This window comes from Culex pipiens, chromosome 1 (genome assembly GCF_016801865.2).
Source record: "Culex pipiens pallens isolate TS chromosome 1, TS_CPP_V2, whole genome shotgun sequence".
In the NCBI taxonomy this organism is placed as follows: Eukaryota; Metazoa; Arthropoda; class Insecta; order Diptera; family Culicidae; genus Culex; species Culex pipiens.
Window position 1 is genome coordinate 77,743,768 of NC_068937.1, and position 26,700 is coordinate 77,770,467.

The following is a 26,700-nucleotide window of genomic DNA, read 5'->3' on the forward strand; positions in this document are numbered from 1 at the left end:
ATTCATGAGTAGGTAAACTTTATCAAACATTAAACATCTTTTTAAATATATTTAAAGACTGAATTTTCAATATTCAAAAAATTGTCTAGCGTGACGTCATCTGTCACACTTTGTCACGCTTGCGACATCCCCCCCTCCCCCCTAGAGCGTGACGTTCTTTGTGGATGACGCCTTAGTAAATTTCATGCCCTTCAAGAATACTTCACCCAGATTATTTGTGCAAGCTAGTACACATATGTGCCAGCCAATTCTTTTTAAATTATTGTCGCTCTGGCACTAAACCGAATCGAGCGATTTCCACTCTCGCCGCACTTTTTCTCTCCGCCTTTTTCTGTCAAGCTTAATTTGGTATTACTCGATCAGTGTGTAAGCCAACTTTGTTGTGATTCCTCCATATTGTTTTGATTGACGAAAATTTTTGGCGGTGGATGAACCAACTTTTTTTGTTTATTTAATGAAAAACAAAATAAAATATGCACTATTTTTACCTGCAGAAATGGTCAACATAATCATCCAAAATTTCTAACGCCATCACGCAAGCGCTGATGCTATAAAGCTTGACAGAAAAAGGCGGAGAGAAAAAGTGCGGCGAGAGTGGAAATCGCTCGTTTCGATTTGGTGCCAGAGCGACAAAATATTTTTTCAGTGACGTTTATCCTCGCGTTCAACACAACTTGTTACACTCAGAATTAGAATTGATAAGTTTGCAAAGCGTAGTGTCAGATAAGTCGCCGCGAAAATTCGATTTATTTCCGAAACCACAATAAAACAATTTGTGCATTCAGTAATATTGCGTCCTTTTGAATGAAAACAGTCTCTCTTCTTTAAAAACTTTATGCCCTTCAAGAATACTTTATCCAGGTTATTTGTTCCAGCTAGTACAAATATGTGCTAGTTTTGATAAAGATACTTTGATTTTTTAAAGCGGATCATTAAAATAGCCCAATTTGGACTTTGGCACTGTGGCTCTGTGCTGTGGCCTGTGCTCAATTTTTTGTTCACTTGCTTAGTTTTTTGTAGCTCATAAGGCCATTTTTAATTTGGCACGACTTAATTTAAAAGATAATTAAAAATATTATGTTTCATTTTCAATTTTTAACACCGTTTTTTTAAAGACCTATAAACTATTGTCTTTTATATGTTGATGATTTTTGTTCTTTTTCTTTGAACAAGTTTACATTTTGTGATGAAAATTCTTTTCAGTTTCTATGGGATATTGCAGCCATTATGATCTCCAATAACCATAATCATATTTGCTTTGGAACAAAACGAGTTTTAGGTGATTTTAAACTGTTAATAATTTGCAGAAATGCATTAATTCATGTTCATGATGAACAGATCCAGAACCGGCTTTAAATGTTTTTACAGGTATTTCGGTAGATTGTTAGTGTATTCATCATTAATATTTGGTAAATTTATAACAAACAATGTTCATGCTTGTTTTGGTTTACATATCATAACAATGGAATGTTTTGGTTCACATATCATAATAAAATAATGGAAAATAATTATTATGTATGAATTAATTTTGAATCTGATATATCTCAAGAGCAGTTGATTCAATAATTGGCTTGACTCGTACCGTAAACCGGGGTGACTTTGATAGGATTTCAATTTATTTTTTGAATATTTTCCTACTGGTAAGGTTTTTCTCAAGATTATTATTTTTAAAACATGTACTGGGTAGGCAACGCAAAGTTCATGCACTATTTTTGAAAAAAAGTTTTTTCAATAGTGTTTGGAAAAAAATTACCTTAAAAATTCCAAGTTTTAATTCCGGGGTGACTTTAATAGTCATAGTTTTTCTTGTTATAATTAAACTTAAGGTGTTCAAACTTTATTTTTACGTCAAAAGTACCATCACCAGTGTTGCGTTCCTCACGCGCTCACGCGCTCGTGAGCGCTCACTTTTCGCTCATTCGTGAGGAGGAGCGCTGCGCGAGCTAGCTCACGTTTGCCCGCGCTCACGTTTGCTCCGATTTTTTCAGCTCGCGTTTGCCCCACGCTCGCGCTCGCGCTCATGTTTCGCTCACGGAGCGCTCACTTTGGAAGTATCGCGAATCGTTTAACTTTTTGAGACAGTTTTTTGTTTTTCAATCCTAGTTAGATTTTGTACTTAATGTGCAGCATGTCAGTGGAAACAAGGGAAGGGTATGAGCGCGTGAACAAAAAAGGACTGTAAACCTTAGAAAAACTTACAAAACAATGAAATAATTCAAGAAGATTTATGCTGGGGTAAGTTCGATTCATTTTTATATGCTTGGTTGATAAAAATATAAAATTAAACTGTATTATGTACCTAAACAGTCTGTTGGCTACCATTCCAGCGTGCGGATCAGAATGAGCAACCATTGAACAAAAGTCATTCTATTTAATAAATCGTTCAGTGCTTGGAAACGGCTGATCATTTTTATAAAGTTAATCTTTCTCTGTCTCATTCTAGAAAATAGGGTAAAATTGTTAAAACAGTTCTCTATTTACAAAAAGCCTCCAAATTGCTGTAGTGTTTGAAATAACCCATTTGAATGAAATAATAAAAATTGTCATTGTTAAGTTTTAGCACATAAAGGGTGGCTCCTTTTCCGTCAAGTAAATTATATCTAACACCTCCGCTACCAAGCCTCTGAAAATATTCAGTTACAGATTCAATAAATGATTTTTTGAATATGTTCCGAATATGAGGGATGATTATAACTTTTATAAAGCTTTACTGGTGTTTTTTTAAAGGTCCAATAAAACATTTTTTTTTGTTTTTAAAACCACCTTGAGTCAAAACTCCGGATTCTAAAAACTTAAAATAAACATTTGTCAATTAATTCTTTTTTTTGTACACATCAGTGCATCTCTTCACGTCAATGATTTTTTACATTAAGAATGAGTTAGCTCTTTGTTAGCACACTCAAGAGTGAATCATTCTGCCCCTTGGCTAATTCTGAATTTAAATAGAACGTATATTTCGGTTCGTCGACTAAATCCATTTTATTGCTTACTTTTGTTTGTTTGACCACTTTCTTGTTTGTTTTTGCTGCCTGTGCTGAGATAGTTCTAGAAACTTCGTTTCAAACAGGCAGATGCTTCAACAGGGAAAAACAGCTACCTACTTTCGCTCACCAGCTCACGTGAGCGCAAAACGCTCCGGTGAGCGTGAGCGAGCACGAGCTACCTGATAAAAACTCGCGCTCCAGCTGGAGCCAGCACGCTTTCCGTGAGCGCTCGCTCATTCGCAACCCTGACCATCACCTAGGTTGCTGATATAGTTTTTAAGAAAAAAAAATCAATGTTTTTATTTAGTTAACTAAGTTTATAAGCTTTTTAACAAAATATTTATAAATTTTAGGTAAAATTGCTATTTTTTAAATATTGGATTTTTTTCTGAAATTCGTTGAAACTAGTTTGGTTTATAAATATATCGATTTATATTACAACTGAAATTGAATTCGAAGCATTAATCACAAGTTTTCATATTTTACAAGATAATTGTTCAACTGAAATCGGTTATAAATCTGAGTATTTTTTATTGGAAACACATATTGTCGTGTCCCATCGCGGCCATCTTCAAAATAACCGTCAAAGAAATCGACGCATGACTTTTCGCCTCAAAAATACAAACCAGACTGAAGACTGAAACATCGATCGACATCGAGCTCCTTCGCAGCGAGTACCCAGATCGAAAGTCCGTAAACCCACGATGTTTTGTAAGGCAACGATGTTTTTCGATCAGTTCGATGAACTGTATCTTGCGCGTTAGAGTGACAGAGACGGGATGATTTAATTTTTCGTCGAAGTTTCGGTCGTCATTCTGTCTCCCTCTTACGCGGTTGCGAATTTTCGGGAGGAACTGTCAAACGAGTTATTTTTTCGATTGGAGAACATGTTTTGGTGTGTTTTTGCTTTTCTGGTAAGTTTTTTTATTTATTCAAATTTTATTTAATTTTTATAAGAATCAACAACATGCCTTATGTTGTTTTGCCCTTTTCCGCAGATCTTAGCGTGGATACATACGGTGTGGTGGTTTACTTGAAGGAAAAACGCAGGGCACTTCCGGAACTCATTTTGTCCCAGAACCGAACTAAGCCTTTCCGCTTGACCACCTGGAAGGTGGCGTAGGAGCAGCCGGTTGTAGCGAAACAGGTGCTGCAGGAGCGCAGGCACAACAATAAAGTCATGGAATCCTCTAACCCGGGCTAATTTTCACTTTCAGGTCAAATAATTGGGTCGCCAACTCCAGAAAGCGTAGAAACGGAAGTAGGTTCCTGAGTAGGGCGATATGTCCCTCTGTGCCCAATCCGGAAAACATTCGCCGAATCACTTGGGCGGCCGGTTCAACAGACGGATAATGTGAGGTTGAAGTGGTTCCGACTAAGTTCACCGAACACCGCGCGCGGTTCAACATGATTGTGGCACCGTCAAGAACGACGAGAAGGACACAAACCACGACACAAACCGATCTGTAAGACCTGGACCAGGTTCGTTTCGAAGTCGCCAAAGCCGGTGGTAGCGGAACTGGTCGCAGAAATTAGTTTAGTCGAAATTGAACCGCTGGTGAAGGGGAGCACCGTGAGGCCGAACGAATCCGTCGAGATGCGACAAAATGGTCGAAGTCGGTGACTTGAGCTGGTCAAATCGAGACAAATTCAATAACACGGCGGCTTCGGAGGCCATGCAGGTCTTCCGTTCTGAAACGGAACATGACAATACAGTATCTTAGATAAGTTTGTATTTTGTGTATTTTGAGAGAACAAGTTCTAATTAATTTAAACAATTAATCATAACTGCATTCTTTTCCTCTCTTCCTTCAGAACACCAGCGACCCCGAGCTTAATTGCTTGTTCGGAAATACTCGGACCAGAATCGGCACCAGCCGGGACTTCTCCGATGACGGAGTCGGCGAGGCGTGACAGCGGCTTTCAAACAGCAAAATCATCTTAAATTCACTCTGGTAAGTTCTAAACTCAAGGATCTTTCATAATATGATCACACTTGTTGATTTTCTGTAACATTTAATGATTTACTGAAATTTATTTCGCAGCGATTTCCTACTTGCAAACCTTCGGTTGATCAATCCCGATCCCATCGCCGATTGACTGAATGTTCCGTCCTCTCCTGGTAACCGCCAACACCAATTCAACCCTGGTTCAACCAAATACCTGCACACATTCATCATCATCCACAACTACCAGCAGATCGGCACCTTTCCAGGTTGGCCACGCCGGCGGCGGAAATCGTGGACTGGACGAGACCAAGATGGAACAATAGCACTGCCAGCAAAATAGTCAACCGGTCCAGTAGCAGCAGCAGGGTGACGGCAAGAGCAGTACCATCCATGGTTCATTCACACTCAGCAAAGCGCAAGGATCAACCAGCGGGCCAGCAGCAGCGTCGAGAAATGGATCGTGGCGTCCGGGACGATCGTGCCAGCGGTGATATGGTCCCACAGGAGATCATGAAGCGTCACATTGACTCCGAGGAGGACGATCGCTTCAGTGCCCGGAGTCGTCCAGCAAGATGAGTGACTGCGGTGGCCGTACAATGCCGGAATTGAATCAAAGCGTTTTGAGCGACGACAAGAGCCATTAGATTTGCTTACATCCGGAACTTCAGGGCTGTGGATTCGACGCAGGAGTCTGATCTTTTTGGCCTTGCAACTGTACCACTTGGAGATGGCCAGGGGCAGCCGATGGCAGCGTAACCAGGGCAGCGGGAACTTAGGTAAAACAACTATTATTTACATTTTTTAACCAAATTAATTTTTCCTTCTTCCAGGTCAAACGGGCCGGGGATGAAAAAAAGGTCACGCGCTGCTGCAGGAGGAACTTGTGGCCAAGGTGTGTACCGATATGATTGCCCTCAAGCAGGACGTCGTGTTAACTGAGAAGGGCGTGTCCGATCTGTCCGACATCCGCAAACTTGTCAGTTAGGAAAGATTCGTTTCGGTTGCAATGATGTCGTGCGCTTGAAACCACGCTTCCGGACGTAAAAAGCGCCTGATCCTGATAAGCGTGGTACTTCCGTTGTTAAGCTGGTCATGAAAGAGCTTAAGGTTACTTAAAGTTGTAAGTTGGTTTGATCCAGAATTAACTATTTTTTTCGTTTTAGGAAACGAAGGACCAAATGTCATTGCAAAATGCTGTTTAACCCAGGAAGATGCGAACAGCAAGAACAGTGCAAGTGCTGCTGCTGGCTGAACCGGTGCCGCCCGTGACGTCGCCTTTTCCAGCTTACGGTCTCTAGCTCGCCCACGGGAAGTGGTTCTGTAGATGCATCTGCTGCGGGAGTTACACTGGCGTTTGTAAATCGACGGAAAGCAAACTCGAGCAAACCAAGAGTGGCAAATTTAAATGAAAGATTCTGGTATGTAACTTGCATTTAAAATAGCCCGCAGTGGAATAAACTTTTTGTTTGTCTTCCAATAGATTCTCTCCCGTTGTGGATGCTCGGAGTCATCCGGAATTCAAACCTAGAACGGCCATGGTTCTACAAATGTCCTCGGAACAACGCTGTTCGGAACAGGCTCTAATGACCCTGCAGTCGCCGGCAGGAACGAAGAAGACAAACCGTCGCTCGCTGGCCAACATTGTGGAGCACGTGCGCGAGAACATGGCCACGGCCATGGTCGGAATGCCTAAACGCCTAAAAGCGGCCTGCTATCAAGGCTACGAAAGAGTTCTTGCAGTACTCCAAGTTTTTGGACGCTGACTACTCCGGAGCGCGTCAGCACCATAATGGCCAGACTGTGGGCCGGCTCCTTTGCACTTTCACCGGCAGCTCTTTGGTCCCGCATCAGAGGCAGCAAACGACGAAAAACAACCGGTTGATACGACCAAAATTCCGCTCGTGCACGAGTAGCATGACATGGTGAGGTGTTCGAACAGCTCGATCGTTTGGGAAATTTAGGAATGGTTTCTTTCAGAATTTCAAAGAAGACCCGGAACCAGTTACAGATAAACCGGTGGGCTGCCAACTTGTCAACCTTGGCCAGCGGTAACGACTTTCCTGCCTTGCTTCCGTAGAATGTCATGGGATGACAATCTCGAGTTCAAAATGTATGGTTCTGGTAAGTTACTTCTGAAGCATATTTGCAAATTCTAATGCAATAAACTTTTTTTTTTAAGACAGATTCTTCTCTTTGCCTCTCATGACTCTTTAAGCGCGCACCTGCACAAGTGCACCTGCACATACTTATCGGACCATCTCCGGCAGTTACCACTAGCAGTCCCGACCATGAGCCGATGGTCGCCTCCGTGGTACAGCCACGCCATGTTCTGCAGAAGAAAAGTGACCTTCGCGCTTAAGAACCGAAACGATCGTGTAGCGCTTGGCCAGTAGCGGTGTTTACGCTGTAGACCATTTTCTGAACACCATCGTCTAGTGACCGGACCGGACCAACAGCTCCTCAACGCAGTCCCGCTTGGAAGGCTCATGAACCTTTCAAACAAACCCTGGTTCAAGGTCATCAAGACCCCACAAGGATCACGGACTGCTCTGCGAAAAGCGTTCGCGAGGATATGGTCACGTCTGCACCCACCACCTGCTGAACTGACTCCAAGGGCAGAGTCCCCCAAAGTTACCCAGCTGGGCGGTTCCGGCTTCGGAAAATGGTTCCTTGCAGGCGGTCAGCACGTTCGTTAGATCAGCTGCCAACGAGGCTGTTGTACCGTCAATGGGAGGTTGCCAAAGTACCGCCGGTGGTACCGGAACCGTTGTTGAAGGAGCACAGGTAACAAAGTCATTTTTAAAATCTTCCAAACCTAAATAACTTCCCCTCTTCTAGTCGGTTGTCGTTCGGTCTCGTCGGAGATGTTCAGTTGTGTCTTATAACGGCGCAGAATCATTTGAGGCGGGCCAGTTGGACATAAAACAACAGTTCTACTGAAGACCTGGCGGACCAGACGTTTCAACGCCACCAAGAACAACCTCCGAATGCAACCACTACCGTTAGGCCACGCGAGGTCTAGATGGCCGCGCATGAAAGAGATTTAAAGAATATACCCAGCGAATTAGATCAATCGACCAGGGCACTTCCATCGGCCGGGAACACCGAAGAAGGCGATGGCGGTGAACGCCAATACGGGCCACGCTGCGGACATATCACAAGGCGGCGGTATACCGTACCTGTGAACGTGAACGGAGCGGTCCAGATACTAAGCTTAAACCGGAACAGTCGTCGCGTGTCAATTGTAAATGCAGGAACAAAAGATGAGCTTCAAGTTTGGCAAAAAGAAGTAGCAGCGCCAGGTTGGCCAACAATGTGAAGGAAGTGCGCGAGAATATGGCCAAGCCCTGGGTCGGTGAACCGCCGGAAGGTGGCTTGCTGCCACATTTGCACTGGTATTCCAAGTTTGGTCGTCAACAAGTTTTCAACATTACTCATTCTGGCGTTGAAGCGTTCCAGAAAGCTCAACCGCCGCATCGTTCAGTTCCTGGCCATCCGGTGGTCAATATGGTGGACATCCTGCTGCTGACCGGTTGCCCCGATACCGGCGAAACGAACCCACTCCGATCCAGTGAACTAAACAAGTCGCTTCCAACACCAGAGGCAGCAAAAGTGAACCTAGAACCTTTTAGAATTAAAAAAAATATATTGTTGTGTAATAAAGCAGAAAAAGTAATAAAAAAACGCGAAAAATAAACTAATTGTTTCAATCAAAACAAATTATGAGTTTGACAGATGGCAGAAAAAGAAGAAGAAGAATCTAAAAAGAGAGGTTGATGCGCGTCCGATTTTCTACCTTTACGTCGTTCTTACATCGGCCCCGCATGTAGGCCTCTTGCGATGTTCGAACAACCTTGACAGGTTGACGTTTCGGGTGCAAAACACCTTGATTCGGGTCTGATGCGTGTCTCAAAATCAGACCCGCATCGGCCCCTGTAGGTCTGATCGTAGCTCTTACGATCAGACCCGATCGGCCCCGTATTTCTTACTGGGTAAGAGCACGCTATTCTCTCCTTACTCGCTCACGAGTCATCATTCAATCCGAAAGCTCATCCTGCTGTCTCGTTTACTCCAACTAAGCCAGAACGAGCTTTCAAGAGAATCACACCGATTTGCTCATCGATCGCCGCGCGCTCGTTCTCTTTTGTTTTGCCTCTCCTGCACTCAGAAAAAAGTACTGGCAAAATCCATAAGAACGTCTTATGACCTTTCGACATCAGGATTTTATTCGGATGTCATAAGATTTTCTTATGGCTGGGAGGGGAAATTTGGCAAAGCCGTCAATTAAGATTTCCATTGTGTTATCTTATGACATTCATAGATGGAATTGTGTACAGAATATATGGCAATGCTCATGGAGATCATATTGACATACATTGTTTTTTATACCCATTTTTTCTTATTTTTAATTGAATGAAAACAAAAGTTTATTTAAATTTTAAACGTGTATGTTTTTTAATTATTGTAATATAACTAAAACTTCATTTCATTTTTGCTTCGAGGAGATGTTTTCCCCGTTCTTATTCGTGGTCGCTCCACTGTTCCTCCGCTGCTCGTCGTCCCGTTGGTTTCCGCTGCCTCCGGTTTAATCGTCTTGTGCTGGTGATTCAGCATGTTCTGCCGGATGGCCAATACCTTCGGCATGACCGCGGCAATCAATCTTAAACCACTTCGACCGCTGCTCGGAACTGTCCTCACCGTTGCTATTCTCCGGATCCTTCTGGAGCGTACCGCGGCGAATCAACAGTCATTGATGTAACCTAAAATACCAAAACAAAATATTCAACTTCGAACCAAAACCCACGAAACACCCGCCACAGAACTTACCACAGTCTTGGAGGTCGCGGTAAATAAGAAAATTTATTCGTCCGATCAGAAACTCATAGCGGCGGCGGAGCTTTGTGAAGTAGTTACCGGAATGAATTACGGGGTGATTTGGAGTCGCGAGCTTTCAAAATTGTCTTCTCGATCCGTCCTTTCGCCATCTTGAAATGTCAAAAAATTTCACACTAGCATCTTACGCGAAAACCATTGAAAAATCACAGATGAATTCCATAAGAATTTCTTATGAAGTCCATAGTCTATCAACAGTGGACCAAATACATAAGTAAAGTTTAGTTATAACCATATGAATTTATAGTGACGGTCATAAGATTGTCTATGAAAATCGCGAGAGGCTAGTGGATACTCAAATCAGGCAGCACATAAGATGTAGACTTATGAAAATCTTACATTCTTTTTCCTCAGTGTGCGTTTTCTTCTAAAATCGCTCACTGTATATCCGGCAAGTTTCGGCTTCTGTCAAATCGCGAGACCGAATTTGCGTTTCTCTTAACATGCGTTTTAGCTTTTTTTTTATAGACTACTATCCTGTTTGAGTCAAATGTTAACTAAATCTTGCATACAAATTACCCGTGTGTATTAAATTTACGTAATGCTTCGTTTGTGTCATACATCCCAGTAAGAAATACGGGGCCGATCGGGTCTGATCGTAAGAACGACGATCAGACCTACAGGGGCCGATGCGGGTCTGATTTTGAGACACGCATCAGACCCGAATCAAGGTATTTTGCACCCGAAACGTCAACCTGTCAAGGTTGTTCGAACATCGCGGGAGGCCTACGTGCGTGGCCGATGTAAGAACGACGTAAGGGTGAAAAATCGGACGCGCATCAACCCCTTTTTTGTGCTCTTCTTCTTCTTTTTCTATCATCTGTCATTGGGTTTGTTTTGATTAAAACAGTTATTTTCAGGTTTTAATTCATTTATTTTGCTGCTCCGCATCACCAACTTAGGCACGATTTCTCGAAAAAAAAAAAACGGTGTACACATAAAGAATGCTCTGGACGAGGGGAACTGGCTTCGGTTGAATTGAAGTTGGACGCGTTCGTCCAGCGGCCGTTCCAAGGGCACTTGCATCGCGACAGAAGTCCGTCAATCCTGTTCCGTGGTGCGTCGTACCGAAGGTATCTGCAAGGAGGTGGCCTTCCGGCGTGACAGTTTCGGAATGCGCTTGAGGGGAGGGCGAGTTCCTGGAATGTTCCATTTGCTCTTGACCTGGACGAGCGTCCCACTCGTCGCTCCGAAGTAACTTGTGAGCTGTCGTCGTTCCAAGGTCGCTGGCAATGCCATGGTCGTCCTGCGTACCTGTTCCGGACTATATCGGCCTGTTAAAAGAGAGGAAAAATAACGGGAATTGGAGAGTTAGAAAGCGGGTAATTAACCGGAATCGTGTTGAACAATGGTGGCAGTGTTTCAGGAACGTGGACCGGTTCCAGAGATTCTTCCGGACTTCTCTTCAATGGATGTTGTTTTGGGATACTCACAAAAAGTATATGTGATCGTCAGCGGCTTCCATCAGGATCCAGGATCAGAGTTGTCCAATTGTTGCCATGCGCGTTCCGAGCCTAATCCATACAGCGACGTGACGAGGGAACTTGCAGGGTAATGATTGTCCATCGAGCATATTTCGTCCAGCGTCGTTTCGAGAGCACTTGCAGGTTGGCGACCGCCTGGCAAGTTTGTCCTTTCCGAGGGAACCTTGAGGTCGTCACTGCCGTACCAAGTGGCATTTCCGAATAGCAACTAGAGCAAAGTTCTAGGAACATCTTCGGGGAATCTTGGGGGAAGAACTTCGGGGGACACGGTTCCGGAGATTCTTCCGGGCTTTGTTCGTACCCCCAGTTGGGATCCTTGTTCATGAACTCAATCGAGTGCATCTGAACGACCCGCAGACACACGACCACTGTCGATCTTGCCAGCATCCGATCCGGAATCGCCCGTTTTGTCGTCATCTGGTCCAACGAGGTTGCGCACACGTCAAGTGACTAGCTCGATTCCTCCGCAGCTTCTACCAAATCTTCCCAAGGCCTCGACAAAAGCTGCTCAGGTTCGCTGACTTTTTGCTCCACCACCATTGATGACTCCAGCTTGTCCGAAATTTCCTAGATCCGCCCAAGAATCTGTTTAGGCTCGCTCTCCGAAAGCGTCGACGATGGTTGCTGGCGGTGCCTATTGGTTTGAACCCGACCACCGCAACCACTACCCTGCGGTTGACTTCCCTGCTGACTGTTTCCGGAAGGATTTCGCACTAGCTTAAGCTTCTAGAACCTCGATCCTGGCCGCGGCCTGCTTGTGTTCCATCTCTCTTCGCTGGTACTCCTCGCGAATCAACTTGAGACGTTCCTTGGCCTTGGCGTCCAGTCCACGACCTCCGACGCCGGCGTGGCCATTCTGTTGCGAGGGAGATGGCGGTTGACTGACGGTCGATGGTGGGCCACTGAACGACAATCTCCGGCTTCATAAACGGAGCCGCTGCCGACGAAGAGTCTCGCCGGTCTCGCCTTGGAGGTTGCTGGTATATGACACCCGATAATTTCAGTCCGTCCGAGTTCCGATTGGCCACCCACGATTTGAGCGGCCCCAAGTGTTACAGTCTCCTCCTTGTTCCCGTGTGTTCCGATGAACTTTTTTTTGAACTAGCCCAACACAAAGGGGAGCTTAACAGGCCAAGGACTGGGCAGATTTCCAGGTTTGGGGTTGGTTGTAGACCAGCTCGAAGTCACTGCAAAAAGCGATCTCCATTCTTATTGCTGCTAGTTATCGTCCCACCGTCGTCGTTCTCGCCCCTGGAACCGGTGAGGGACGCCCTTGGAACAGATCGGAGCATGACCGCTTTGCAGTTGAGCAGCTTGCTGAGCCGGTGAACTGCATCTCTGAAAATATGGAAAAAATGCAATTTTAAAATGAAATTTTATCACATTTGTTTATTTTCCTTACTAAGTACTTTAGAACAGTCAAGTCGTGCATCGAGAGTGTCTGGCCGGCGGCAGAAGTTGAGGCTGGCCGGTGTTACGGTTCTTCAAATGGTCGGAGTCATTAGTCCGGGTGCACGGTAGAGTGCACATGGATCAACCGGAACCGGCGAGTTCAAGTTGGAGTGATTGCGCAGTCCATGTGCTTCTCATCATCCTCGACTAACATAGATGTCCGCCGTCACGGAATCATCTTCCGCAGCTACACTGTAATGACGCCGCGACGTTCGGCGATCACCGGAATCACCAAGCTGGCCAGCATTCACGAGGTGGTATGCGACCAACGGTTCCGGATTCTGGATCGCATTGTTACCCACCCGCCGGGTCGGTTCTTTCGACGTGCCATTGTTTAGAGAGTCGCGTTTCAGAGAGTGGCCCTTTTGGCGGTTATCTAGGGCTTCCTCGGCTCGGCAGGAAGGTATCAGTCGTTTAGCAGATTGGCCAAAACATGTCGTCGCTTCTGCGCTTCTCTCTGACATTGAGAAGTCCGGAAACCTGCCTCCCAATGGCGGAATCTTTGGCTTGGCCCTGGTTGTGCTCGTGCTGTTGTGCAGTGAACTGGTAGTAGCCAATTTGGACGTCTCAGGCGACGAAATTTTGGCGATTAATGTGGTTACGATGGCCACTCTGTTCCACTCCAGCTGTGGTCTATGTTGGCACTGGCATTTCTGCCACGGATTCTTCTCGCGAAAGGCCAGGTCGTGGATCGCTAAAAAAAAGTTAAAATTATTCTAATATCACTCTGAGTTTTTAAGATTCCTTACCCTCTGCTGTGTCGACGTACCAGCCTCTGACGGGTTACACAGCCGAAGAATGTCCCCCTGCTCCGTTCAAATCTGTTGCTGATCAGCCAGCGTGTTCCGAGCTGACTCTTTCCGGTGGCGACAAGCCTGCGAGCCTGTTTCATGATGCGTCTATCGAGGGAACTTCTGGAGCCATGGCCGTTCCGCGTGGCAATTTCGGATTGCATGAACCTATTTAAATAGAACAATTGAACTTAAAGTGGACGAAAGTGTCACAAGAAAATTACCGAAATTTTTAAAAGAATTGGCAAGGAACGTGGAACGGTTCCGGTGATCTTGACCTAGCGCCTAAAAGTGCAGCATTTAATCCGTCGTTCCGAGCGCACATGCAGGGCCATGACCAACCATCGAGGCTGTTTCGTGCAATTTGCCAATTGCGGTATTGAAGCGCTGTGGAAAATAATTACGTTTATTCAGGTTTTTATTTACCACGCTTCACCGGGCTGGGACCGGACGCGACTAGCAAGTTGCGGCTCGCGAGGTCAATTCCTGCATTCCGGTGGGAAGCGCTGCAGACCCCTCGATGTTCGGCCATGGCCCTAGAGTACCTTGTAGTGAAGCCGGCTGGGGTCATTTCCTCACCCAAAAGAAAGGTTTTTGAGCTGGAAAGGGGGAAGGTTAGTTTGGAAGATTTGCAGCGTTGCTTTCGTCGTTACTTACAAGGTCATGGTCGTCCCGAGTGGCATTTCCGGAGGGCAGCAGAGGGAAGGTTCGTTTCTGCAGCATTAAATCCGTCGTTTGCAAGCACTTGTAGGGCCGTGACCGTTTTTGGATTCTGTTCCATGCTGCGTCGTTTCGAGGGCACCTGTAAGGCCATGGCTGTCACGCGTGACAATTCCGGATTGCGGCTGGGGTGAGAATTTCTAGGAACGTGGACCGGATTTTAATCTAGTATTGGCGTTGCGGCTTATCCGAAATGCCTCAATTCAACTGCCGCGTTGTACGGCCACCGCCTCATCTTCATCATCCTGTTGAATGACTTTCGGCCAATGTTGCTAAAACGATCGCTCTCCTAAACTACCCTGCGGTTAACTTCCCTACAGACTATTTCCGGAAGGATTTCGCTTCTTGAACCTTGGCGGAAGTTCGTTCTGCTGATCCTCATGAACGGGCTTGACCGGTGAAGACCCCAGTCTTCCGTCTTCATCCTTTTTACTCTTCAGCTTCTGATCCAGCTCCTGCAGCTCCCTAGCCGCGACCTGCTTGCGTTCCATCTCCCTTCGCTGGTCCTCTTCGCGACGCAACTTGAGACGTTCCTTGGCCTACCTCCGATGCTGACGTGGCCATTCTATTGCGAGGGTGGCTGCTGTTGACGGACGGCCGATTCACGCTCTTGGCGTTCGCGTTCACATTGCTTGTTGTTGTTGCTTTAGTTGGTGGCGGCAAATCCTTCGGCGGGCTCGGTTCCGACAAACTGTAGCTTCTGGTTGCAGTCAAACTCGTCGTCCTTGGCCAAGCCCTTTTCTTTGATGATAGCATCGATGCGCTGCAGCTTCTCGTCCTGGATGAAAGGTCGCTAAACGACAACCTTCGGTTCCATGAACAGAGCCGCCGCCGTCGAAAGTTTCCGCCGGTGATCGTCGTGATCCCGGTGCTGGTCTCGCTGCTGCTGATTGGCTAACCTTGGTGGTTGCATTTGTCCACGATCGTTTATCGCCTTCTCCGTAGGGGTCACGATATCTACCACCTGACTGCGTTGAGATTGAAGATGATTTGTACTGCCACCGTAGCCGTCCGAGACGAAGCTCGGGGGGATACTGTTGTATCCGCCTCCGACGCCACTGTTATTTCGCATTCCACGATTGTCCCAGTCGTCGTTCATCGGTCCCGACAAAATTAACCGTCCGACGGAGGCCGATCCGGAACTTCCACCTGGCCTCATCTAACGATCGTGCAGCTTGCGAATGTCCACGTCAAACGGATCAACTTCCGGCATTCTTACTGCCGACGCATTGCTTGTGTCCATCTCGTCACTATCGTGGACGGTACCTCACTCATGTTAACCGGGATTTTGTTGGTGTGATGATTACTGTCACGGAACCATTATCATAGCGGAAGCATCATGTGAGACACGACGTCGCGGCTTTTGACACCACTAACTTTCACATTTTGCTCGGAAAAAGAAGTGGCACAAAGCAAGGCCGTTTCCGGTTCGAACTCAGCAGCTGATGCCCCGGGAGGTTGGTTCCACCGTTGTTTCCGATGAAGTGGTTCTGAAGTATGGCGAACTATCCGCGTTGGACCGCTTGTTATGGACAAGTACGTGAATCGGTCCTCGTCAACCGAACCTGGACGCATTCGTATTGCGTATGCCACCGTTTGCGACGTCCAAATTGCCGTTTCCAGGGCAGGTTCAAGCGCACGCCCGTTTTGCAAGCTATTATCGGTCTGTGAAGAATCTATATAAAAAAATCAACAGTTACTATAACGAAATTACCAAAAATCGGAAAAACTTACAAAAATCATGGTTATTTCGCTCTTGTGGTCAACGGACGGGGAGGTTATTGGCCAGGTCCATCGTTTATCGGTTCCTTCACGTCGTCGGGACGAGGCGGAAACCAACTCCTCGCTGGACCAGTTCCTGCATTTCGACTGGTTGTTTCCGGAACAGTGGCAAGGTGCAGTTTCTCTACTCCTTGATCTCATTTTGCTAAGACCGGAAACAGCCGTCGAACTTGAACCTTCTCATCTGCCTGGCCATGCAGTATTGTCGACGAATCTGCAGATTATCCGCACCAGAAAGCCGGCAGGTTCTTGCTGATAGACTTTCCCGCAGTGTTCCCAGCTTTTCCTCTTAGTGAATGTCCCGTATGTCCTTCCGGAGATTTGCATGGTTCATGCTGGGAGAACTGACCAGGGCTAATGGGCTGACTGCCTTGCAAATGATCTGGACCAGGTTCCGGGAGCATCTTTGGAGTTGAAATTCTGGAAGAAATGGTTTTTAATAATAATTTAAAACTCGAGCTTTCTGAGCCAATTACCATTTGAACACCGTGACCCATTTTCCTGAGCTCAGCTGGCATCTCCGGCAAAGCTTGTCCTTTCGAGGGTCAGCACTTGCCGGCAGGTTCCGGTGGGCGATTCAGATACGGACTTGTTTTTGTTTAGCAGCAGATCGGCACGGCTTTAATAAGGAGAACTTTAAATTAATCAAATTTACTCAGAAATACAAGAATTGACTCACCGTAAAGCTGAAATTTCTTCCGACATTTTCCCGACTTGAAAAAAAATGTCCAAAAGCAAGATGGTTGTTTGGCAGTTTGACAGTTCTTCCGAAATTTTCGCAATCGCGAAAGAGCGAGAGAGCATGCTTTGCAAAACTTCGATGAAAATCAAAATCATGCCTTCTCTTTTACTCTACCGCGCAGCATACAGTTCATCGAAATTTTCGAAAAACATCGTTGCCTTACAAAACATCGTGGGTTTACGGACTTTCGATCTGGGATTTGATTTAAAATACTTAAATTTCATAAATCACACGCAAAATCCACATAACACAGATCTGTGTAAAATTTGACACAGATTGCCCAAAACCTGGAATACACAGAATCTGTGTAGAAGCCTTGTACACAGATCTGTGTACAGCCGCTGTCTGTCAAATCTGTGTAATTTTTATTAAACAAACTGGGTAAAATTTTACACAGAATCTGGGTAGAATATAAAATATGGTTTTGATTCGGAAGATGATTTTGAACATATATTTTAAAAATAAAGCACATTTTATTAGCTTAAGTCTGAGATTTTAAACATAATAAACATTTGATTTTTTGAAACATTTGAAGGAGCCGCAGTATCCGTTTGCTCGTGTTGTCTTCGGAACTCCTCCTCTGGAATAGCTGGTGTGGATAGTTTCGCAGCGGGCAAGCCTGGCGCTTCTGCCGCACACGAAGTAGGACATCCAAGAGAAAAGCTACCGATCTGGAATAAAAATCGTGAGAGGTTAGAATAAAGGTTAGCTATTTTTCATGAGATGCATTACCTGAAAAGTTGAAAATCCAATTTAGGACTGATTCTTATTGGAACCGATGGCCGAAATGATAAAAAATCTAATAGAGAAAGACAATTTAACAATAATTCATGGAAAAAATCACGAGAAATAACTTACCAAGTTTCTCGGAGCTGCATGAAAGTCGCCATCTTAAGTTTTTTGGTTTTTACCCAGATTTGAAACGAAAGCTGATCGAAAATCTGTGTAATTTTTTACACAGATCTGTGTTATAAAACTACACAGTTTTGACAGCTAGAACATGTTCTACAATCTGTGTAATTTTTTACACAGATCTGTGTTATGTGGATTTTGCGTGTACACAGATCTGTGTACAGCCGCTGTCTGTCAAATCTGTGTAATTTTTATTAAACAAACTGGGTAAAATTTTACACAGAATCTGGGTAGAATATAAAATATGGTTTTGATTCGGAAGATGATTTTGAACATATATTTTAAAAATAAAGCACATTTTATTAGCTTAAGTCTGAGATTTTAAACATAATAAACATTTGATTTTTTGAAACATTTGAAGGAGCCGCAGTATCCGTTTGCTCGTGTTGTCTTCGGAACTCCTCCTCTGGAATAGCTGGTGTGGATAGTTTCGCAGCGGGCAAGCCTGGCGCTTCTGCCGCACACGAAGTAGGACATCCAAGAGAAAAGCTACCGATCTGGAATAAAAATCGTGAGAGGTTAGAATAAAGGTTAGCTATTTTTCATGAGATGCATTACCTGAAAAGTTGAAAATCCAATTTAGGACTGATTCTTATTGGAACCGATGGCCGAAATGATAAAAAATCTAATAGAGAAAGACAATTTAACAATAATTCATGGAAAAAATCACGAGAAATAACTTACCAAGTTTCTCGGAGCTGCATGAAAGTCGCCATCTTAAGTTTTTTGGTTTTTACCCAGATTTGAAACGAAAGCTGATCGAAAATCTGTGTAATTTTTTACACAGATCTGTGTTATAAAACTACACAGTTTTGACAGCTAGAACATGTTCTACAATCTGTGTAATTTTTTACACAGATCTGTGTTATGTGGATTTTGCGTGCATTGTATCACCTCGTTATATATCCCACACATATTATAGACGTATCCAGTTTGAAATGGCCGCTAGGTGGCCAATGGTGTTAGAAATGACAGCTTCCATGTATTTGAATATGGGAGCTCAGGAAAACTTAATTTTTAAGCAATAAAATGATTATTTATGATAAAAGTATTGATTGATTAGGTGCACAAAATGTGTCTAGAATATTATTAAAATAAAAACTGTTCGAAAAATTTGCAATTGAGATAAGTACACCATTCGATTCAGCAGGAATTTTGGGCACCAAAAATATATAGTTTTCATATGTTAAGTGTTTTATTTTAGAAGAAAATTAACAAAAAGTATGAAAATCGAGACATTTAGTATGGGAGCTGTCAAATCTCTCACCATCAAAAAGCAGCGTTGAGCTTTCGCTGGATTTGTCTATTTATTATTTACAAACTTATTTTACCTTCCCCTAGTGGAAAATAGTCCAAAGAATTCGAAAATGCATTCCGTCTTCCGATTTTAAATCATGTTTATTGAAAAAATCATGACACTTTGAGAAGCTTGAAATAATGCTTTTCCTCAACATTTTCTTAATTATAGTTAACTAACTTTTTAAACTTTTAAAAATTTTATGAAAAGTTCTTCTTGAGGTACTTTGAAGACTTCTCTACCACGGACAGTATGATCCTAAACCATTCAGTACGTATTAAATTTGTACTATTCATTTAGCGGAAAAATCTCAAACCTATCAAAGTCACCCTGGCTACCAAAGTCACCCCGTTTAACGGTATATATATAAATTTACTTTTAACGTTTTAATCAATTCCAATCTATGATATGATTATTTGCATACAAAAAACAAAACAACTTTCTGTTTTTGGTATATTTTCTCACTTTTCATATAATTTTTACAGTTATACTTCTTTTTGGTTATTCGATTGATTTTTCTATGGAAACGGTAGTAATAATCACAAAATGTTAGTTTCCTTTACCGTACACCTAAACGATTCGTGGTGACATCTGCGTAATCTGCCGGAAGTTATGCAACCCGCGTGCTACAACCCACCCTTTGGGAAACAGAGGTCTGTGTCGCGCGACTTGCTGCATATGTTGTATAGTGAATGGCGTGACATGTGTTATTTGAAAAACAAAAACTTTATTTTGAAAATTACATAAAGCACAAATTAGAACAAATTTTGAAAACTATACCACAAATTTTGCACAAATTTTCTCTACCATTTGCCATACTTGGTTTTTAAGGGGGGTCATATGCTCCACCCAACTTGCAGGTAAAAATCGAAAATTTGAATTTTTCATGGTTTTTGAAAATGCACAATTTTGTTTAATAGTGTCACAAATTCTCCACAAATTTTGACGTTTTTGGTTTTTGAAAGTAATGACTTGGTCCGCCCAACTTGTAGGTAAAAATTTTATTTGTTAATAACTTCTCAAAAGTTCAGTGCACAAATTTTATTTTTATTGCACAAATTTTCCACAAATTATGGACTATTTAGCTTTCAAAAGGCTGACTTGGTCCCCCTAACTTGTATAGACTTGATTGCGATAGGCTAAACTTGAGTTAATGATTTGATTCGGGGAGATATATTAAAAGATAAATATAAACGATTGTTCGAAAAGTATGTCATTTTTAACGAAGTTTCAATCTTTTGAAGTGATGATTTAAGAATCGATAGGCTTATAACCTACACGGCTTAAATTTGAGCTAATGTTTGGATTTTAAAAGATAAATTTTATCGATTGTTGGAGAAGTTGGAATTTTCAGATTTTTTATATTGTTAAGCTATGGTTTAAGAATCGACAGGCTCATAACCTACACGACCTAATTTTGAGCTTATTTTTGTGTCCGAAATATTCAAAATTCATGGAAAATATTGTTATATTATCGATTGCTGAACAAGCTGAAGTGATGATTTAACAGACGATAGGCTTGTAACCTACACGACTAAAATTTGAGTTTATAATTGGATTCAGGGAAGATATATTAATAGATAAATATTATCGATTGTTGGAAAAGTTTGGAAGGACCTTTTTCAGATATCTTTGAGAAATTATTTATGAATAGACAGGTTTAAATTCGTGCACATGATTTAATAAGAGGTAAATTTTTTCGATGTGATCATTTAAGATACGATAGGTTTGTAACCTACACGACTTGAATCAGAGCTCCTAATAGAATTTCTGGAAGATTGTAGGTGTATTATTCAATCAATTAATTACACGTTAGCTTTCCAAGTTGTCGTTTTTTTACTTCTTTAATTGCAGGTAACCACGTTGACGTTGGGGTTCTGGCTGATATGTGTCACGATCAAGGATACCGGAGAAGCATCTGCTGAAGCCGAATTCTGAGATGAGCTGAGTTTCTCGCATAAAAGGATCACCAAGCTGATGTTAGAGTAGGAAAGAACGAGGATGTAGTGAATGAGTGTGGCAGAGAAGAGAGAGAGAGAGTGAGAAGAGAGAGAGAGTGAGAAGAGAGAGCGTTCATGTATCGTAATGAGAGAGCAGGTCAGCCGAGAGAGAAGTTGAGAATGTGTGCGTGAGAAAACGAGAAATAAATCAGTCGTGTGTTTTGCTTGGGCATGAAATGACGTGTGTTGTTATTTGTATCCGAAATTATTGAAATTCGAGTGAAAATCGGGCAAAAGTCACGACAATACTGAGAGCCTTCCCCGTCATCGATGGTTACAGCCCTGAAGAAAGAATTTGTTCAAGACAAACATGAAATAAAAGATTTATTCAACAAAAACCGCAAGAGTCGCTATAAAAAAATCCTTTGTAACCATCGAACGACTTTTTTTTATTAAACAGAATATTTGTTGAACCATACACTATTTGTAAAGTCCTGCCCGACTCAGGGGGCCTGAACCCCGGCACGTAAAATAAATGAAAAATAGGCCAGTTTGCGTTTTCATTCTCTTAAGACCTGGGTGGAGACACACATTTTGATTTTAAAGAGGGGTCAATTCACGAATATGGTCATACGGATTGCTGGAAAAATTCGAAAAGAGATTTCAGCTGGACAGCGATTCTGTGACCAACAAAAAATCGCCAATTCTGGAATTAGCTGCAGCTAACACGCCATCATTGCAAAGATAGCTTCTTATTAGTATTGGCGGGAATTTTTGGGCAAGTCAGAGCAAAGCATCATTCCGAAAAGAATGACACCAGAATCAACCTCCACCTCTGTGGCAATGTGGCATGGAACCGGATTCTGAAACGAAATCTGTAGTTTGACAAATATAATTCTCAAATTCCAGGGATTTTAAAATCTGGAAAGATGTCACTTTCTAAACCAAACCAATCCATAACACAATAAAATCTTGTTAAATTTTCTTTGGATTGCTGTGATGTTTTGATAGTTTTCTCAATTGTCAAATGAGCCGAAAGGTGCCTAGAAATGTTCCCAAAGGTGCCCGATGTGTGCCCAAAGGTGCCCGATGTGTGCCCCAGGCACTTTGATCAGAGTGGTTTTCCCCTTGGTATCCACATCTCCAACGACCTGCATCAACAGCTTGCTCAGCGGTTCCAAAATAAATTCCACAATGCTCCTCTACGCGGCTTCTTCGTTAACTTCAGGTTCTAATTGTGCTGGCGTGCTGCTTCAGGATGCTCTTGCGACGGTTGTAGCTATCGTAGGGGCGCGAAAGCTTAGAAAGCTTGATTTTTCGCAGGCCAACTTGCTTGACCATGCCCCACTCAAGGACCACGTGCGATGCGATCAGCGTAGCCAGCCTTGGATCACTGCTTGTACCTAGAATCAAGAAAAAAAAAAACATTAAAATGACCTAACAAATCATTGTACCGGCAGTTATCTGGTCATCGTGTCAATTGTGGCCAGCAGCCAGTGTTTGGTAACAAGGTACAAATTCTGTTCCGGCATGTAGGCGGAGTGGCCGAAAGACAGCCCACTGCTCAGAATGTGCAGATGCCTTCCACCCGATAAAGTCTGGCGTCGGAACAATCACCTCCATGTCAATGCATCTCTGTTTGTGCAGTGCCTGGTCCTGATCGTCACACCGATTGCTAGCACTGTGCACGCTGTCATTTTACTGAAACCTATCCGTCCTGTCGAGTACTTCGTTAATGGTTTGGTTGGCGTACGAAAAAGCTTCGCTTCGCTCCGAGTCGATCTCGCACCCGCGTCACCGTCCGGTAAACCACACTAATCTAGTATCTAAAATACAGCGCATTCCTGGGGGGTGTGGTTCCGGGTTGGAACTCCACCAGGTTGGTCCGAACGACCTCAACGAAGGGTTTGCCAGCAGGAACCGGTCGTAGCAGCACCATCTTCATGCGACCGGATTCGAAGGCCGTATGCGCGTTCGGATCGCACGTGTGGATGTTGGCGGGGATGGCTGAAAAGATCCAGGAAATGATGCGCGAGATAGTCGCGGTTTTTTGAGAGCAGGGTGGGGCCAGGCGAGCGAACTTGTTCAAGGTTTGGATCGTAAAGTTCCGACAGCCAGTGGTGACCGTTATCATCAGTGGATTTGCTTGGAACACCAAGAAGTAACCGTAAGAAATCAGCTTTTGCTCCAAGTAGCCGTTCAACTCTCCGATCGGGTCGCGACGAGCTTCCGTGGTGTGCAGAATTCTGAACAGTTCACGTCGGTCCAGGTTGCTGTAATCCAACTCGAACCGGTTCAGCTCTGCGCCCTAATTCGCCTCGCAGACCCGCTTCAGCTCGGCCAAATTGTCATCGAACAGAGAAAGACCGTAGACAGACGCGGAGTGCTCAGCAGATTGAAGTTGGAGAAATTGCGCAGCTTCTTGGCCACCGGACATTCGAATTGATGCCACAGCTCTTCTGCCGACACTCCTCGCCGCAGTACATGAAGAAGACGCTGCCCGGGCAAGGAATCAAGCTGTTGCTGAACTTGACTCCGCAGTGGCTGCAGTTTTCGTAGCACAGGTTGAAGTCAATCGCCGTCAGCAGCGGTTCCGCATCCATAATCACGTCCCCCGGATTAAAGTCCTTTTCGGCGACCAGGATTCGCCGGTGATCAACCTTTTTTCCCTTGGCCAGGAAGGGAATCTTCGGGTTGGTGTCCACATTAATGTCCATCCGCGGACTTGGAACCGTGCCCTACGAACGGCCAGCGGCAATCTGCTGCTTGCAGTTCAACTCTCTGACCCGCAGCTTCGGCATAATCTTTTCCGGATAATCATGCTTCTTGGCCAGATCGATGTTGTACAGTGCAAACTCGTAATCGCCCTGCTCGAAGTAAACCGCCGACCTTCAAATTCAAAAACATGCCTCAAAACCTAACCTCAATCAAACCATACACGCCTCCCGCTCTACCGATTCCCGTATCCCGTGACCAGACGGTCCGTCTCCTTCTCCGCGAAGCACCATACCAAAGCTTCCCCATCCTTCCCGTCCAGATAGAGCCGGTTGTCAGTGTTGCGAAAGCGAGCCGCGTCGGCGTCGCACTTGCCTTGTTCCAAAACCAGCAGCAGATCCCGACGCTGGTCCATAAATTCCTGGTTCAGCGTAAAGTCGGCCCGGATGGCCTCACGAGGAGCATCTCCTGCAGCAGGTCGATGGCACCCTGAGCCAGGGGTGGCGGAAACAGATTCGGATTCATGGTTCGGTCAAGATTACTCCCTCTCAATCACAATCCGGCTCGATTACAAACGGTTTGACAGCCGCGAACCTCCCGTCCCAACCTTTAAGTTTTCTTAATATTCTTCCGAAGCGGGGCTTCGATCAACTGTTACGCATCGCGAACGCATACGCATCCCATCCGCGGAACGACGGCAGATACTCGTGGTCGAGTCAAGCAATAGCAAAGTTTGTCCATCGTACAGCAACTTTCCCCGCTGCGCCAAGTTGCGAAGACCATAATCGAACAGAGAATTTACAGGGCGGCAGATTGCACCTGACCGGAATGGTCATCCGGGACGTGAACTAGCGGCTTGATGATCTTCATGGTTAATGTTTTCCGCAAAATAATTGATCGATCCAAGGGCGGCCAGTGATACCGTGAACGGGACCTTGATCTGTTCTACAAGCTTGACCGCGGCCGGGATTATCGAGGGAGCAAGTAGTCCTTCCTTGCTTTCCTGTTAGCCTCCACCGGCAATACCGTCAGCGGTCGCATTCATTTGTTTCCGATGGTCCTTTTACCAGTGGACATTTCGATGGGTGATGGTTCCGGCGGGACGGTCATCTTCCAGGAGGGCCATCGACGGGTGTCAAGAGCTGAATACGGAGAAATAAAAAGATAAAATGATGGTAAATCTGCGAAAAATTCCGGAAGTATTTGTTGATTTCACTCTTGGATGGCAACGCCCCGTAAAAACCACTTTTGTTGCCTGTTGGCTTCCGGAGTTAATCAACTCGGTGCGCCATGAATGATGCTGTAAAACATAAAAATTAAGAGATCACGCAGAAAAATGTTTTGTAGAAACAGCCTGTACGAGGTATGAATCAACAAAAATTTTGTTGAATATAATCAACGACGATTTTGCGTTGAAATAAACCTTGATTTTCTCAATTCCACAAAAGTCTTTTTGTTAGCGGTATTAGTTCGGGCCAATCAAAGAAGCAGTCTTAGTTCGTACTGTGGTTCAGCTCAAAGCTAAAAAGGGAGATTTATTAGTTGCTGTGTCTTCATGACGGTAAATTTCATATTTACATTTAGTGCCCTTTTTAAGTTCGTCCACTAAACAGAAAGAACTCTTCGATTCGCGCAATCCTAGGTAGAATCTATAAATTGTGTGTGTGTGTGTGTGTGTGTGTGTGTGTGTGTGTGTGTGTGTGTGTGTGTGTGTGTGTGTGTGTAACCAGCCAAACGGGACCACGCGGTCGCATCTTACAAATTGAGTTGTTTCCATGTTTCTCAGTATTATTGTTTACTGTACATGCAAATAACTCGCATAGGCATTTGGTAGGTGTTAGCTCTGCCGAACTTCGGTGACCCATTTCTACGCAGGCTAGCCATGCGCGAGGTACCTCAGCTGAACCGACAAGCCCCGCCCCAATAGAACGTTTGTACCAATTTGATTCAAACGTTATATTTTGACTTCCGATTGCAATTCGGCGCGTATTTAGTTATTTCAAATTTAACTGTCTCGTACTGCATGTTTTATGGTTTGATCTCACCAGATAATCCTCTGCTGCTAACATTTGTTGGCGGACCATAAACCTAAAAGATGATACACTCAGCAAGCCGCTGTGCTGCGCTCAGGTTTCCGGTTCTCGTCTTGACCATGCAGACACATCTGCACACAGTCAACGTTGCTAAGGTTGCACTTGACCTTCCGCACCTTTTTATCCTCATCTAATGGATTGATCTATTCGAAGACATTCTATACCACCTGTAACGATAAAACGAAAAACATACTACAAACAACAACCTTGTTCAACAATAACGCTTCATTTTAAATATCGATATTTACTAAACTAATTTGTGATTTTGAATGAACACGAAACCCTCTTCTTTTTTTCTTTTTATTATTTCTCCACTTATACAAACAAATAATTTTACAAATTCAAATAATTTACACAGTTTTGTCTAAATAATCATTTTTATTCAGTGCTTAAATTTCTACCTTTTCATAAATATCTTCTTTGTTTTATAAGACAACAACTAGTTTTTGAACTACCTTTTTTTCTTTTTTTTTATTGTTATATATTAATATAACAAAAACTTGTTCCGATATAAAACCCAACCAACATTGTATACACTCAGTTTATTTCTGTACCCAGTGGAAATCGCTAAATATAACCTATATTTCAATTTAATCCTCTAAATCCGAACATGATTCTTCTTCACTTCCTTGCATCTGGTGAATTTCCTTAACTTTGTAACAAGGCAAGAACGGCGGCCTAGCTCAGTATAAGCAAACTGGAATCTAATCAAAGGGTCGGCATTTGCAATGTCAGTCACAGATCAGTGAGGAAAGTAAACACAATTTAATCATTATCGACACAGGTTTATTTGACCCACAACTACTTAAAAATCAACTTTGGGGAATCAGAACTTACTCGTCTTCACAACTGTCTTACCCGGTAAACACCGACTCGAGATCTCGATTCTCGTGCACGTGCAGCTTGACGACACGTGGCACAGGAACACCGCGTCCGCGCGGTTGAT

General features: G+C 43.9%; 3 long non-coding RNA genes across 6 annotated transcripts; 1 reads left to right on the plus strand and 2 right to left on the minus strand.

The window, feature by feature from the left end:
• Positions 1–3,244: 3,244 nt before the first annotated feature.
• On the plus strand, positions 3,245–8,207 carry LOC120430677 (uncharacterized). 3 transcript variants are annotated; one of them, XR_005607709.2, is made up of 8 exons: positions 3,245–4,939; positions 5,030–5,709; positions 5,764–6,040; positions 6,097–6,351; positions 6,414–6,855; positions 6,911–7,054; positions 7,113–7,717; positions 7,772–8,207. It is a non-coding gene; the product is annotated as an uncharacterized LOC120430677 (long non-coding RNA). The 3 variants fall into 3 exon arrangements; XR_005607708.2 differs by having other exon boundaries at positions 7,117–7,717; XR_005607710.2 differs by having other exon boundaries at positions 7,149–7,717.
• A 1,465-nt stretch (positions 8,208–9,672) lies between these two features.
• On the minus strand, positions 9,673–10,365 carry LOC120430675 (uncharacterized). The gene is made up of 3 exons (XR_005607707.2): positions 10,166–10,365; positions 9,761–9,918; positions 9,673–9,693 (listed from the first exon to the last, which is right to left on the minus strand). It is a non-coding gene; the product is annotated as an uncharacterized LOC120430675 (long non-coding RNA).
• Positions 10,366–10,391: 26 nt separating this feature from the next.
• LOC120430674 (uncharacterized) lies at positions 10,392–25,943 on the minus strand. Of its 2 annotated transcripts, XR_005607702.2 has the most exons (11): positions 18,394–25,942; positions 18,268–18,334; positions 17,656–18,206; positions 17,530–17,596; positions 16,532–17,468; positions 14,211–16,475; positions 13,778–14,152; positions 13,512–13,721; positions 12,713–13,456; positions 11,260–12,648; positions 10,392–11,100 (listed from the first exon to the last, which is right to left on the minus strand). It is a non-coding gene; the product is annotated as an uncharacterized LOC120430674 (long non-coding RNA). The 2 variants fall into 2 exon arrangements; XR_005607700.2 differs by having other exon boundaries at positions 13,512–14,152; positions 18,394–25,943.
• Positions 25,944–26,700: the final 757 nt, after the last annotated feature.